Source organism: Ambystoma mexicanum, chromosome 13 (assembly GCF_040938575.1).
Source record: "Ambystoma mexicanum isolate Mex_15411 chromosome 13, UKY_AmexF1_1, whole genome shotgun sequence".
Lineage (NCBI taxonomy): Eukaryota > Metazoa > Chordata > Amphibia > Caudata > Ambystomatidae > Ambystoma > Ambystoma mexicanum.
The window spans coordinates 119513475-119524219 of record NC_090938.1 but is presented as its reverse complement, the minus strand read 5'-3'; positions in this window follow the sequence as shown (position 1 = coordinate 119524219).

The window sequence follows — 10745 nt, the reverse complement described above, 5'->3', positions numbered from 1 at the left end:
AAGTCTTTTGCTCAAGATCACACAGTTCAGGGTAGTTCGCGGTAAAGTTTGTATCACAGATTCCAGGCGAGGTTGGTTGACAGAAAAGTTAGTTCAAAGAGAAGAGAAGGACAAGCTCTCGGATTGGAGAAAGATTTCAAGCACTTTCACCGCGGCTGAACGAAACCAACAATTGGATTTGCACAATACATTAAAACTGAGAGGAAGCTGTAGCTGAGGCGGACGTTCCTGGTAGTTCCTGCAGGCTCACGGTTCCTGAAACGACTGTCGGACTGACAAGAAGTAGGAAGACTGGAGGATCCTGCACTACCCAGGGAAGAAACCAGCAGCAGAGCAGAGCAACAAATAAAAGGTCGCTCCTTAAAACACAAGCAGGGTCCGACCTTCCTGGCTACCCGGCCCATTGTAGCTTTGTACAGCGAATTTGACCAGAGGAGGGATCCTGGCTTGCAGTTTGGGCAAACTGGTTGGTCCCACCAGCTCAAGGGAAGAAGTTTCCTGGAGGATCTTCTCTGTCATCGGATTCTGAAGATTCCGACCTGCAGCAGGGCTTCACCGGGCGGTTCAGTCGTTGTAGGGGTCCTCTTCCATCAGCTCCTCGTTGGTTCTTTCGTTCCAGTGGCGACTCTGCCTTTCCAGTCCCAGAGACCTGCTTGTTAAGCAGTTTCCCCCCATTCATACAGCCGGGCTGTCAATCACACAGCAGGGTGGCTGTCCTGGCAAGGACAGTCCCCTCAGCCAATGAAACAGGAGTGTGACTTGGGTTACCAAGGGAACCCATGGCAGGGGCCCGAAGATCCCTCCCTCACATCCTGCCTACCCAGACTTTCAGGTGCCTTAAGGAGGGCTTCTGTGCAGAAGCCCGCAAAAAGACAGTGAACAAAAGAATCATCACCGGTTTTGCGCGCAGAGTAAAACACGAGAAAGACTTTAACAAAAAGAAATGGTGAATAAACCCAGCCGGAGCCAAAATAAAATGTATTTGGTCAAGCAGGTTTATGTTCGAGGCTAATATAATAGCCTAAAACAATACCATAGTTATATAAGATAACCACAGTACAAATGTTAGGGTAATTACCACTGCAACCAGCCAAGTCTTGATGTAAAGTGAGCGAAACAATGTTCCATGAGACACAGACAAAAGGGGATAGGAATTAACCCTTTCCAATACTCTAATATGGGGTGTACTGGGTCTGTGGTTTAAAGTGACTAAAATAAAGTGCATGGCAACTTTACCTTTTCTGGGGGACAGTAGTCAGCCCCAGAAAATTGAGTCAGGGGGAAGTCTCAAAGACAACCCTGTGTCACTGCACTGAAGGTGCTGTGTAACGCACATGAAAAATATGAAGCCATGGAGTAGGTGAGGCTCCAGTGCCCAAGATCACACAAATGGTAAAAACACAGTGGGAAAAAGGCTCATACTCTGACCAGGTGAAAAAAAAACTGAAATCCAGCAAAGCTGCTGAGGGACTCATTAGGTAAGGGAAATCAGCCATTTATGAGAATTCTCCCTAACACAGACTAGCTGTAGGAAGCCCTCATGCATCTCTCCTTCTGCGACGTACTGCGCAACATTTTCAACTGCTGTCCATAGACCAAAGGAGTACTTGGTAAAACTGCTCGCCACATTTGTAGCCTTAAGGGCCATACTGCCCGAAGTGAATGTTTTTTTTGCTAAGGCATCAACTTTTTTTGCTTCCCTGGTAGGAGGGCAGAGCAGAAATGGAAGATGCAGGTTTAAATGAGACAGCGGCAGCCTGTTAGGCAGAATCACCTGCAGTACCCTTTGCAAACACTACAGGCAATTAGGACTACAAATGTAAGCACAATTTCACCTTTGGTATAAGCCTGTACACACAGTAAAGTAGTAGCGATGGCTGAGCTGCCACACTTATCTCAAGAGTTTAAGTGAGCAGTAGAACAAGTTACACAAAGGACCACCAAATACAGTGATTCAAGTAAACACTTACTCAAGGTTTCTTGGTAAAAGAATATACATTTATTTACTCAGTCAGTTATAAAACATTAAATTAGCAGCTCAATATCATACACTAATACACCACACAAATCCAACCGGCAAGTAACTAAACAAGTTTAGCTAAAAAATGAAGCGTGAGCAAAATGGCACTTTAGATACTTCGAAAAGGGAGGAAAAGACAAGGTTATAAGAATAGACAGCCCAAATACAATCATAGGCAGGGCAAAGGGTTTTAGTTAAATAACAACCAGCAATTCTTCTCAACAGGCCATGATGCCACTGGAGTTGTTTTAAAACTCCATAGCCAAAAAACACAAAAGTAAAACACACACAAAATACATGGAAGAGTGGGAAAAAAAGGCTCACACTCTTCCCAGGTAAAAACTTAAATCCTAGAAATCCAGCAAAGTTACTGAGGGTCTCAAAAGATAATGGAAATTAGCACATTTGGAGAATTCTCCCTAAAACAGCCTGCACAACAAGCACCCCCAGGAAGGGTGGGAGGAGAGGAATGAAGGGTCTCCTCTAGCCGCCCTATATTTCCCAGAAATGATGGAGCTGACAGGAGGAATAGAAGAAGGCTGCTGCCACAAAGTTGTCAAAGGATCAGCAATGGCCGGGTTTAAAGGCATATTGCGCTCTGTGGTGAGGTCTTCATCTAAAATATCGGTAAGGTTATAACCTTGTATCGGCGCCACTAACTAATGCAATACTAGGGTATCAATAACCCTTTCTACTAAAGCACTGAATTTAGATATATTATGAACAGAGTGCTGGGATTGCTGATATTCGAGGTCTGCAGAGGTGTCCAGACTGCTGGCGTCATGGAGGCCTTGAGCTAGCTGCAAAAGCTTATTTTGGTCTTCAAAATAATCGACTCCTCCTGTACCCAAGTAAATGGGGTCGACATCTCCCTGACAATCGGCGTAATTGCCGCCCGAAGATACCTGCCATGGTATTGAAAAATTCGGACCGGGGTTGTCGTGTGAAGGTTTCATCGACAACCGTCGACGTCAAGGGTTTGTCTTTCGGCGCCGATATTGTGGATGTTGGTGTCGATATGTGTCGAGACACCGTAGCATCGACAACCTTGCAAGCATGGGGTCTTCCATTGGACCTCTTTCGGTGTCGAAAGATTTATCAGCGCTGATGTTGTTGGTACCGGGGCACTAGAGGGGTCGGAAATGCTCAGCGTCACTCTTGGCTCTGAAGCCTGCTGCATGGGGGGTTAGCCGCGCTGACTGCAGCATGCTTTTTAAACATGTCAAGCATAGAGGACTTAACATCCTCCCACTCTTGGCAAGTAGTAGGCACCGTCGTCGACTTACCTTTATCTGTCGAGGAATCGGCATCCCAAAGGTGGCAGTGACGCCTTTTCATCTTTAGGGGAGAGGACGAGGAAGAATGGCTTCTCGAGCGGGACCGTTTCTTCTTCCGCCTATGTTCTATTTTGGAGGTTTGCTCCTCAGTTTCGGCCTCCAAAGAATGAACCATTGACCGCACCTGTGACTTAGAGGGTGGTCGACTAAGAGCGAGTTTAGCTGCTCGATCGCGAAGGGATTTGGGCTGCATTTTGGTGCACGACAGACACCCGTCTGTCCCGTGACCCAGGCCGAGGCACCAGAGACACAACTTGTGTGGGTCAGTTATGGAGATCTTGGTACCACAGTCGGAACACTGCTTGAAGCCTGATACCCGAGCGACTGATATCTTGCCTCGAGGAATTGGAAAAACAAAACGTTTTCTGATGAAAACATCGAGTGAGTCGAAGACTTGCCTGTGTTCCCAAGCGGAGTGTTAGCGCGCGGAAAAAAGGAACTGAGATGTGGGTCGTAGTGACAGGTATTTATAGGATGCCTGACGTCACGTCCGGAGCCGACGACCAGATGCCAAGCAAGACGGATCGATGCTCGATGGCCGGGTCGAGGTCCTCTACACCTGCTGTCGAAAATCTTCTGAAGCAGCAGAGCTGGAGGGAATAGCTATCCGATTAGGAATCTGCGGGAGAAAGGCACTCCATTGAAATGGTTCTTGCTAAAAAAGTCCCACAGTTTGTTCATTTACCTGCCTTTTCTTTGACAAAAGTAATCCAACATCTTAACAGACGCCCCAGAAATAAATTCATACCATACCTCATCTTCGAGAAAACTGTATTCTTTACTTTCTGATGCAATCTTCTTTTTCAAAATTTTATTCTGACAAAAAACACAAATTTAGAATTTTAAATATGCATAATATAGGATATATGTACATCCTATGTTTGAAACATTGTTATAAATGCCAGAGACATCTGAGCACTGTACAAAAGACATAGATGTAAAGCAATTTGCATTTAAAGGTTTTTAAAAGTAAAGCGAAGTAATAAAGGAAACAACAAAACTGTGAAAAATAAACAACATCAGTCCATAAAAAGTGTACATTGCCCAAAGGTTAATAGAAAACAAATGGGAATTCAATTTTTGGAAGCTATCGAGTAGGTAGGAAGGAAGATATCATATGGAATCGACAGAGACCTTCCCTTTCCCTCTACTATTCAACTTATGAATGTGTCCATTGTCCCCACTAATGGAGATACTGCAACTGGAGTTCCACATGTATGCAGAGGATACTCAAACTCCACATTCATCTACACATAGATGACATGAACTAGGCAGCTATTCCAACTACAGTTTTGTTTAGATGAAGGAAAGCTTCCTCTGCCTAAATCAGTACTTATCTGAGATCCTCATGGTAGACAACTAAGTGGTCTCTTAACACCTTTCCAATGTGGGAGTGTATCGTTTCAACAAATTAACAAATAAATGAATACATATCAGAGAGGCACGATGAGGCAAAGGAGTTTCCTTTGCAGGAGGACTCTAGGGAAACCTATATGAAATAAGGCAATAAGCCCCGCCCTTATGATGTCAACTCACCCATATACCCCAGAGTTTTCATTTTCTAGGAGACTTTTATTAGGCCACCACTTACTAGGCTGATTGAAGTCAGTCCTTGTTTGTCCATGAACTGGAGGACGCATGCGCATAAGGACTGACCAAGGCAAGCTCCGCCTTCCTCGGGTTACTGGTGCTAAATTTCAGACCTGAGCTCAGTGCTATGATCTGGCATAAACTGGATGGAACAATATATTGGTTAAAGACAACCATTGTCTTTGGGGTGGAGGACCTACGCTCCTCTGCTAAGAGGCAAGATTGGAAGTACTCTCAGAAGAAGAGGACCATAACCCTTGTCAGGCCATGCTTGACAGGAAGGACGTCACCACATGTCACTTCTATTTATGAACAGTAAGGATGGACAAGTGGATATGATGAATGGGGCCATTGTTTTGGTGGTAGGCAGGATAAATGTGCCTGTAAGTACTAGTCGTAGTGTTCTGGAATTTTCCCAGGTGAGGTGACCAGTGATAAAGATAAAGGGTCTGGAGAGTGAGTCAGGTCAGTTATCTGGGTCCCTGTTAGAGGCAGGATTATGTATTTCTGGGACCTGTAAATCAATGTATAAATAGGCTCTGTTTACCATCACCTGAAATTGATGTGTGAGCCTGGTTGTTCCGACAAAAAGCTGCCCCAAAGCCAATATCAAAGGTAAAAAATCTGGAAGCCATTTTCGATTGGCAGCTTAGACACACAGAACTATGCAGTTGTTAAAGAAGGAGAAATCACTCACCGTAATGATCTTTCTAGGGATTCTTCTCGCCCAGCTTCCTCATCATGATAGATATCCATCATCCAGCTTTGCTGTTCGGAAACTTTTCGACAGGGGTGTAGTTAACCTTGACTCGGCTGTCTATCGTCGATACGTCTTCTCCGGCTCTCGATCGTCGGCTCCGGAAGTGACGTCAGGTGTCGTATATATAGCACGTCACTATGCCCCGTGCTTCAGTTCCACCATTTTTTCACCCTGCACATGAATGTTGCAGAAGGAAAAACCACAGGAGGAGGCTAATCAGCTGGAAAAAAACTGTAACAAGGATCCCACCGAACAATGATTGAAAAATATATATATATATATTTTTAAGAATGAGACAGAAGAGGCTTCAAGAGCCATCACCAGATGCCTTCTCGTTTGGACAGAAGCTACAAGCCACAGAACTTTCTGAGTGGAGATGGATGGGAGGGTCGATGAGGAATCTGCGGAAGAAGAATCCATAGAAAGATCATTACAGGGAGTAATTTCTCCTTCAATTGATTGCTTTCTGCTGCTGATTACTCATCATGATAGACAACCCAAGCAATTTGGATAACTGAGGACGGCAGAAAGATTTAAACCAGTAGATTCTGTAGAATGGCCCTACCAAACCTTGCATCAGCTCCCCATGCAACATTCAAGGCATAGTGCTTTGGTGAATGTATGTAAGGATGACCACATGGCTGCTCTGCATACATCCCTAACAGGAACCCCTCTCTGGAGGGCTTTAGAAGTTAAAACCCTCTGGTGGAGTGGGCCCAGATACCGGCTGGAAGCTGCTTGCCTGCCAATTGGTAACACTCGGATATGCACAAAACTAACCAACATGACAGCGTTTGTTTAGTGATGGCAAGACCTTTTCTAGACAAGGAATGGGCCACGAAAAACTGGTCTGATTTCCTAAACTCAGATGTGCAAGCGACATAGAAACTTAATGCTGTCTTGGGGTAAAGGCTGTGGAACCACTCTTCCTCTTTTGAGGGATGTGGAGGAGGGTAAAAGACAGGTCAATCAATAGACTGGGACAGATGAAACTCTGAAACCCCCTTAGGAAGGAATCCGAGACTGACTTTAAGAGAGATTTTCTCATGAAAGAACTTCGGAAAGGGAGGTTTGCAGCTCAAGAATTGCAGTTCTCTAACCCTCCTCACAGATGTGATTGCGACCAGGAAGGCTGTTTTAAGGGATAAGGGATAACAGCCGCAAGTGAACATGATTACATAGGCTCTAATGGAGCCATCATCAAGTAGGTCAAAACCAGATTAAGATCCAAATCTGGGACAACAAAAGAGGTTGGCGTAAACTTGTTGAGAAGGCCTTTCAGGAACTGGGCAATGTCCGGAAATAGTAAAAAAGGAACCTTGGTCTGAGGACCTCTTGAACATAGACAGGGGACCAAATACCCTTTGACTGTGGTAAACTCAACGCCTGAGGGACTCCATCACTGTGGTTGTGGGGCAAGAGGTAGGGTCAGTTTCGCGTTCCCTACACTGCGCCTCAAATCTTCTCCAACTGCACGCGTACAGAGACCTTGTAGAAGGTCTGTGTGCAGCCAGCAACACCTCAAGTACCTCCTCTGAGATGTCCCAGTCATCGTACCTCATCCGCTCAAGAGCCACGCATGTAGGTTGAGGGAATCTGGGGTCGGGTGGAGTACTCAACCCTTCGACAGGGTTGGGAGATCCGGACGCCGAGGCAACCAGTGAGGTGGACAGATGGTCATATCCAGGAGATCGGAGTACCACGTTCTCCTTGCCCAATCCAGGGCGATCAAGATAACGGTCACTAGGAATCTCTTCAACTGAGAACCTAAGGGATGACGGGAATCGGGGGGAAGGCGTAGTGGAGAGGGAAGATCCAGTCCACCAGCAACACATCCCCTAGTGTGCCGTACCCTGGGAATTCCCTCAAGCAAAACTGTTTGAACTTCCTGTTGGACTCTGTGGCAAACAGATCCACTGCTGGGGTACAAAAATACAGGAGGCCATGAGACCCAAGAGGCGGAGGAAGGAAGCTGCCGGAAGGGTGGCATGGTTCTGAAACAAATTCACCATCTGGGCTATGTTGCCGACTCTCTCCTCGGGGGGTGAAAGCCTTCCTTACCTGGGTGTCTAGGACTGCTCTGATGAAATGGAGCCACTGAACTGGAGTCAAAAGGGACTTCTTCAGGTTGAGGGAGAAGCCCAGCTTGTGCATTAGTAGGCAGGTGTCTTCCAGATGAGACAAGACCTGTCTCGCCGACTTCCCTTGGAACAGCCAGTCGTCCAGATACGGAAATATATGGACTCCAGATCTCCTGAGGTGAGCCTCGAATACTGCCATCAACTTGGTGAAGAACCTTGGCGCGGAGGTCAACCCAAAGGGAAGCACTTTGAACTGATAGTGTTTGTCCCCTTTGAGAAACCTTAAGAACTTCCTGTGCTTTTGGTGTATCGGCACATGGAAATAAGCATCCTGTAGGCCTATTGACACTAGCCGTTCCTGAAGTTCGAGAGAGTGGAGAATTTCTTTCAATGTGACCATCCTGAATTTGTCTTTCCTCAGGAGCTTGTTCAAGGCCCTGAGGTCCAGGATGGGGCAGAGACTTCCTCTCTTTTTGTGCACCAGAAAATACCAGGAATACCAACCCGACTCTCTCTGATCAGGAGGTACCTCTTCCACAGCACTCTTCGACCACAGGGCTCTCAATTCCTCCTGGAGCTCCTGTCCCGGTTGGATTGGGGAGGTGGAGGTCTGTCTGGAGGCCTCTTTATAAAAGGTAGAGAATAACCCCACCAAATCAAATGCAGGGCCCAGGCATCAGAAGTTATTTCCTGCCACTGGGGCCAATGCCCTGCCAACGGTCCACCAACCAGTGCATCGTGGGAGGGGAAAATCAAAGCTGGTCAGAGGGCACAGGTGTCCCCACAGCTGTTGCTGCTTGCTGGCCTCTATAGGTCCATCTGCCTCTTCCGGGATGCGAGAAGCTGTGCCTTCCTGCCATAGGGTATGTAACATCTATAGCCTCTGCCCAGGAGGCAAAGCTGAAGGCAAGTTTGGCCGGCTCCGCCGCTAGGCCCAATGATTTAGCAGCCAACTTGGATTCCTTACATTTCTCCAACTACTCATCTGCTTTCTGACCGAAAGGCATGTCTCCCTCAAAGGGCATGTCCAGCAGACAGTTTAGAACATTCAGAGAAAAGCCAGATGTTATGAGGTAGGCGTGGCATCTCATTACTACTGCTTAACCACTGCTCTGCCAACGCAGTCCGCCACACCCAGGCCCGTTTGCAATGACTGCTTGGCTACCTCCTTCCCATCCTCCACCAGTGGAAAAAAAACATTCCACATTGGCACCCTCAGGGACGTATTCCGCAGCATGTTCCACAGCCTTCAATAAGCCAAAGGAGTACTTGTCAAATCCACAGGCCATAGTCGTGGCTTTGAGCGCCATGCTGCCAGATTTGAACAACTTTCTCACCAAAGCGTCCAATTTCTTCCCCTCTATGTCCGTAGGTAGATTGGAAGTGGATGCCGCTGGTCTAGTGGCAAAAGTGGCAGCCTGTATGAAAAACCCTTTTGGAGAAGGTGGTTGTGGCGAGGAAAGATGGGTCTCCTCTTGGCAGCCTATACTTCCCTGTAAAATTGGCATTCACAGGGGGATTGGTACAAGGGTACTGCCATAAGGAGGCTAAAGAGTCCGCAATGGCGGGGTTGAATGGCATTTTATGCTCAACTGCGGGACCCTAGTCCAAAATGTCAGTGAGCTGATACCCCTGAAGAGGTGTGGTGGACAACTTCAACCCAAGGCTGTCAACAACCCTGTGAACCAGATCCCTGAACTTGATATTAGACTGAGCATAGGGCTTGGTTTTGTTGTAACTCAAGGTCTGGGGAAGTATCCAGACCACTAGAGTATTGTAGACCCTGAGCTACGGCCCGAAAATAGGGCTGGTCGTCGGAAAAAATTGCTGCCGCCGGGTCCTGTGTGAATGTGCTCGACTTGGTTATTGACGTCAAATATGGACTGAATCGAGTCGAAGAAACTCAATCTCGACAATGGCACAAATGAACCCTAGCCGACTGTTGGCGCAGAGGGCTTGAAAATAGGTTTCGAAGCCGAAGCTTTCGATTTCAAAGGTTCTCCTGGTGCCGATAGACATTCAGATGACCGATGGGAGACATGGGCCTCAGCCTTGTGGCCCTCGGGCAACTTATGCCTGGTAGGAGAGATGCCCGAAGGCGTTTTCGACACCGACGGTGTCGACAGAGTGACTGGCTTGGGGTCAGGAGCACTGAGGGCCGCTTTTGCCACCAAAGCTTGCTGGTCGGGGGCCGGAGCTGCACCTACAGCAGCTATTTGCCTAAACATTTCAAGCATGGAAGTCTTAAAGCTTTCCCACTCTTCCCGAGTGGTCGGCCCCACTGAGGGCTTAATTCAGTCTGACGACGAGCTGGACTAGCGTCGATGGCGGTGGTGGTTTTCTTCTTCCATGAAGAAGACGACGATGAATGGCTGCTGGAGTGACACCATTTCTTAATCTTCTTGCAACGTCATTCCTTCCCTTGGTCGGGGTGGGCTCCTCAGCCTCCGAATACCAGACAGGCACTGCGCCAGAGATTTGGTGACCAGTCGATTCAAAGCCAGTTTCCTCTCACACAGGGACTTGGGCTGCACCTTTGCGCATGACATGCAGGCCTCAGTGTCGTGACCAACACCTAGGCACCACAGACACACATCATGGGGGGTCGGTTACGGACATTTTGCTCTCGCAATTACAGTATTGCCTGAAGTCCGAAACCCTGTGAGACGACATTACATCGAGGTTTTCTGAGAAAATGTACAACTAGGTACAAATAAACACAGTGTAGAGGAGCAGCTGCATGCCTCTGCAGGAAATTCTGCCCCATTGCCTCTCTTATGTTGGAAGCCTGAGATTGTGCCGTGTTTGACACCAGCAGTTGTGTCTAACCGGAGCGTATATTCGTCAGAAGATACCCATTGAGAGAACCCTATTGAATGTATCACTTAAGAGACCACAATCTGAGGGAGGCACTCCCTGAAGGAATATAAAAGGAGCAAGGAAAGAAGTCTATGACG